The sequence below is a fragment of the Lontra canadensis genome, unplaced genomic scaffold, assembly GCF_010015895.1.
Source record: "Lontra canadensis isolate GAN:19392208 unplaced genomic scaffold, GSC_riverotter_1.0 scaffold107, whole genome shotgun sequence".
Taxonomy (NCBI): Eukaryota; Metazoa; Chordata; class Mammalia; order Carnivora; family Mustelidae; genus Lontra; species Lontra canadensis.
This window is the reverse complement of record NW_022631101.1, coordinates 6,102,905-6,108,558: the sequence shown is the minus strand read 5'-3', so window position 1 is coordinate 6,108,558 and position 5,654 is coordinate 6,102,905. Positions and strand designations below refer to the sequence as shown.

The 5,654-nt window shown below is 43.1% G+C and overlaps 1 pseudogene; it reads left to right on the top strand.

Moving 5' to 3' along the window:
* The first annotated feature begins 4,003 nt into the window (after window positions 1-4,003).
* On the top strand, window positions 4,004-4,937 carry LOC116856152 (annotated as a pseudogene).
* The last annotated feature ends 717 nt before the right edge of the window (window positions 4,938-5,654 follow it).

Sequence of the window (5,654 nt, the reverse complement as noted above, 5' to 3'; positions counted from 1 at the left end):
TTTTTTTTTTTTTTTAAGATTTTATTTATTTACTTGACAGAGTAAGAGAGAGAGAGAGATCCCATGTAGACAGAGAAGTAGGCAGAGTGAGTGGGAAGCTGGCTCCCTGCTGAGCAGAGAGTCCAATGCAGGAGTGGATCCCAGGACCCTGAGATCATAACCTAAGCCAAAGGCAGAGGCTTAACCCACGGAGCCACCCAGGCACCCTCTGCATTGGTTTTCTAGAAGGATTTGGTATAGGCCCATCCCCAGTGCTGTTGCGGGATTTGGGATGTTTCTAGGAGGACAATGGCTCTGTTGACAGGTGAGGAAAAATTCATGTTATGACCTTCAGATCAGAGCTTTGTGTCTTTGAATCCCTCCTGCCGTAAAGGATATGCAACGGCAGGTTTTTCTGCATTTCAAGGACCTTCTCCTTGTGGGTAGGTGGGTGACAAGGGAAGATGTATCATTTTGCTGGTGTTGTCATAAGAGAGACCATGAGCTGGGGTCTAAAGCAAAGGAAATTTATTGTCTGGCAGTTCTGGAGGCAAACAGTCCAAGATCAAGGTGTCCTCAGGTGGTCCTCATGGTCCTCAGGTATCCATGTTCCCTCTGAAGGTCATGATGGAGCATCTCTCAAAGGCTCTATCCCAGCACTCTGTTTCTTGTGGCCAAACAAATTTGTGTTGCCCCAGATTTCCTCTTTCTGTAAGGATACCAGTCATTCTGGACTAGCTGCCATCCAACTCCACCTGACCTCATCTTACCGGATTCTATCTTGAATGACCCTATTTCTATGAAGGGTGTATTTTGAGGGATGGGGAGTTAAGACTTCAGCATATTAATTTTGATGAGACTCAGTGCAACCCATAATACAACAGGTACATTGATGCTTTCGAAAAGGGAATGTTTTTACTCCTTATTTATTTTTCCAGAAAACTAAAGTTGAGGGTACATTGTGTTGTTAGTCACCATAAAATACAGCATTAGTGGAGCACATGGGTGGCTCAGTGTATTAACCCTCTTCCTTCAGCTCAGGTCATGATCTGAGGGTCCTGGGACTGAGCCCCGCATCGGGCTCTCTACTCAGCAGGGAGCCTGTTCCCCCTGCCCCCAGGCTCTCTGCCTACCTGTGATCTCTCTCTCTCTGTCTAGTAAAAATACATACATACATACATGCATACATACATACATACATACATAAAAGATTAAAAAAATACACCATTAGTTTTTTTTGCAGTGTTCCAAGATTCATTATGTATGTAAAGGGTGTGTTTAAATGTGTTTTTTTCCAGATAATGAGAAAGAGGCCTGGAAAATTGGGGAGCAAAGGGAAAAGGTCTTTCTCAGAAATCAGTTCCAGGTGAGACACTGTGTCTTTCTTTCCTCCTGAGAGGACATGTGTTCATAACTTGGAAATTTTAACTTCTGTCTCTCCATGTTGTCACGCTCTCTTCCTCCTGGGGTCTGTGGCTCCCTCATACCCACTCTTCTCTTCAATGTTCTCTGTTTTGTGCCTGTGTTTTCTACCCATGCTTCTTATTTCCCACAGGCTCTGTGTCCTTTTCCCACGTGCCAGCAGTTTCATAAGAGTTGCTAGCTAGGGGCGCCTGGGTGGCTCACTGGGTTAAAGCCTCTGCCTTCGGCTCAGGTCATGGCCCCAGGGTCCTGGGATTGAGCCCCACATGGGGGTCTCTGCTCCGTAGGGAGCCTACTTCCTCTTTTCTCTCTCTGCCTGCCTCTCTGCCTACTTGTGATCTCTGTCTAGCAAATAAATTTAAAAAAAAAACTTAAAAAAAAGAGTTGCTAGCTAGAAACTTGTAGTTGTTCTTCATAATTGGCACCTGGGAGAAAGGTTTTCAAAAATATTCTCAGCTCCCAAGCCTGTCAGTGCCAATGCTGCTTCAGGTGAAATGATAATTGCAGTTGTGGAGGGGGTGGAGCTCCAAGAGTCATAAATACACATCTCAGGGCCCAGCAGCCCTCTCGCACCTGTACCGCCTGCTCTGACCATCACCCTGAGCTCTCCAGTTGGGCATCAGGAAGAATTTGGTGGGTTCTCTGTATCTTTCTACCTGAGAGGTACAATCTGGAAAGCACAGGGTTGTCTCAGGAAGTCCAGGTAAGGGAGCATAGTGGACAAAGGGGGATTTCTGTATATGAATGTGGTCCAGTGCCGAAGCCGGGTATGGAGGTGGAATCCATCCAGAGGCAGGAGCTGAGTCAGTAAAGAGAGATGTGGATGCTAGACCAGCACCCACCCCTGATGGCTCCTGAGGCCACAGAGTAGAATCCTCCCTGACAGTGACTGTTGTGTTTTCATCAGAGGGGTCGTCAAAACTGACTTTTTAAAGTGTTAATTTTAATTCCACTTACCATCAGAGGTTACTTTTTTTTTTTCAAAAGATTTTATTTATTTATTTGACAGACAGAGATCACAAGTAGGCAGAGAGGCAGGCAGAGAGAGAGGAGGAAGCAGGCTCCCTGCCGAGCAGAGAGCCCAATATGGGGCTCGATCCCAGGACCCTGGGTTCATGACCTGAACTGAAGGCAGAGGCTTTAACCCACTGAGCCATCCAGGTGCCCCCAGAGTTACTTTTTTTTACATGTACAATATAGTAGTTCAGCACTTTCTCCAACGATCTCTAATTTTAATATGCTTAAGGACTGTCGTTCTCGAGTGAGTCTGCTGTCGAGCCTGTGTTACTGGAGCCATAGCATAATTTGCTGATCTCTACATGTGCATGCATAGCACCTCCATGTTTGTAATAAATGTTGGATGTATGTATAGAAATCATGTGATCTTGTGCAGACACAGTGTGTCAGATCACAGTTGCTGGAGTGGACATGTTTTCTCTAACTCTGAGTCTATGAAGTGCTTAATGGATTAAATACTTGTGTATCAAGTGGTTATTGAGGGACTTTTCCCATTAAAGTAGGGAAGCATCATTTAAGAAAAATAGAACTTAATGCATTTCAGACGTGATTTTTACACTCTAATGTATCTTGTGTTGTATATGCTGCTATTAAATATTAGAATACAAATCAAAAAATATGTCACTTATATAAGATACAAGATTTTTACTGTACATTGCATTTTGCATGTCTGGTATTTCAGTATCTTGCACAGATCTTGCTTTACAGCTACTAATTTTATCTCATCAGGTATTCATAAGTACATACATATATGATCTGAATATAGTCATTATTTTGTTTCTACTTTACACAACGTAATCTGGCTGGTGCTTCTTGTGCAGAGTCTATACTTGTACATTTGCTCCTGGAATGAAAGCAAATGATTCTTTCTGTTGCTGTGCTAATTTTGAGTCATTCTTGCATTCATTTAGTTCAGCTTGTTGTGGGGCAGGGTCCTGCATCTTTGGAGTACTGTAGTCAGTGCATCTATAGTTTATTACTAACTCTAAAGCTTTATTTACATTCATATTTGGTTATGGAACAGTCTTCCTAAATAAGTGAAAACTAATCATTAAGAAAAGTTCAAATATGGCAGCAATCTCAATTCAGATGACAAGGTGCAAACATAAGACTAAATTGAGATCTGGTTTATTTAAAGAACCATTGCTGACTATTATTTTTGTATAGTATGGATTCAGAGTACTAGCTTTATGACCAGCCCAGCCAGGGTCCAGTCCCCACCCTGGACTGGTGAGTGAATTGAGACAAAGCAGTTCACCTCTGTGTAACTGTGTTGTCCTCATCTTTATGAGGAATGCAGTGAGGAATGCCTCCTGAATCTGTGAGAATTAAGAAGTGACCCCCATGGGTGGCCGTTAAACCAGGGATTCACACATGCAAGTGTTTGGCAATGGTTGTGTATGTAACTCTTGGAAGGCCCTAAATGACAGAAGAAGTTTAGTATTTCAAAGTAGGGAGTGTAGAAATGTGAAGAATATCGGATTCCAATCGACACAATTTATGTGGCCCACAGGTGATATTCCCATGCAGGATCCTCTAGCCCAGAAAACAGAGATCAGTCACTGATATTTGCCTGAGAACTGACAGGATGGCCACAAGGGATCTGACAATAGGAGTGATCTTCTTGATACAGACTCTGGTTGGAATTCTGGGGAACTTCTCTCTTCTTTACCTTTATCTCCTCCTTGATTTTACTGGGTGTAAGCCAAGGGCCACAGATTTGATTGTCAAAAACCTGACTGTAGGCAACATTTTGGTCCTGTTCTCTATTGGTATATACAATACAATGTAATCCTTTGGGTGGTATCACATCCTCAGTGATTTTGCAAATTTTTCCTCTATGTGCGTGGGGTGGGCAGGGGGGTGTCCATTGGCACCACTTGCCTCCTGAGTGTCTTCCAAGCTATCACCATCAGCCCCAGGAACTCCAGGTGGGCAGCACTTAAAGGGACAGCTCCCAAGTGCATGGTCCCTTAGTTGTCCTGTGCTGGGTCTTGCAGATGTTGGTAAATATCCTGTCTCCTTTGCTTAGGACTGTCACTTTGAGCAACAAAAATAACACAAATAGAAAAAGTTTCGGGTGCTGTTCAAGTATTCGTCTAGAGAAAAGCAGGGAGTTACTGAATGTAGCATTGTTGTCATTCCCTGATGTGGTATTTTTGGGGTTCATGCTCTGGGCCAGCAGCTTCATGGTCTTCCACCTGTACAGGCACAAGCAGAGGGTCCAACATATTCTTAGGACCAACATCTCATCATCGCCTGAGGCTACAGCCACCAAAACTGTCCTTCTTCTATTGAGCACCTTTGTCTACTTTATCACCCTCTCCTCTGTCCTTCGTAGTCTTTTGGGTATTTTTGATCATCTCAGCTGGTACCTTTTGAACACCAGTTTGGTGATCACTCTGTGTTTCCCAACCCTCAGCCCCTTTCTGCTTATGAGCCGTGACCCCAGGATATCCATGGTCTGCTTTGCATGGATCAGCAATACAAAATCCCCTCATGTTATGAGAAACATGTAAATTGTAGGAATTTCCTTAATGTTCCTAATGTTGGTAATTCACTCATCCCCTCAGGGTCCCGAGTACAATGATGAGAAGCTACCAGAATATCTTGATCATCTCCTTCAAAGTTAACAATAAGTCATAATTGTAATTGCAATGTGATACTCTATAATTATCTTATAAATACTCATGTGTTTGAAGTTTTGCCATTGGTCAGTGGAGGAGCATAGAAAGTATGCAATTATAAACACCAGCTCCTGAAACAATCTGAATATTTTTGAGAAGTCTTTGTGTGTGTCAGGTAAATTTGTCACCTACATTTCCCGGAAGTGAAGTAGGCATTGAAGTGTAAGGAAAGGAGCGTGAGAATGGATCAGTTTGTGTCAGGTCATCAGTGAAACTGAAGAGAAATGTACCAGAGGGAAATTCAGTCAGTGAGTACAGGTTTAGGGGTCAGTGGTCATTTTGTAGTTTTCCTACTAGAGGGGCAAGAGTTAGTCATGTGAAGTATGATGCCATGAGAGCTTGGGAGATGAGCACTGTAAACATTTTCAGGTAGAAATGGACAGGCTGAACTGGAATGGGTAGTGGAGAGCATAGAATTACATTTTACCTAATTCTTAACATCAGGTGATTGTAACACTTTTAAATGACATGCATTCCATAGAATTGACATCTGTGGAAGGCAGATCTTTCTCTCCATTGTGAAGGGGATTTGGGCCTGTTGGCAAGAAA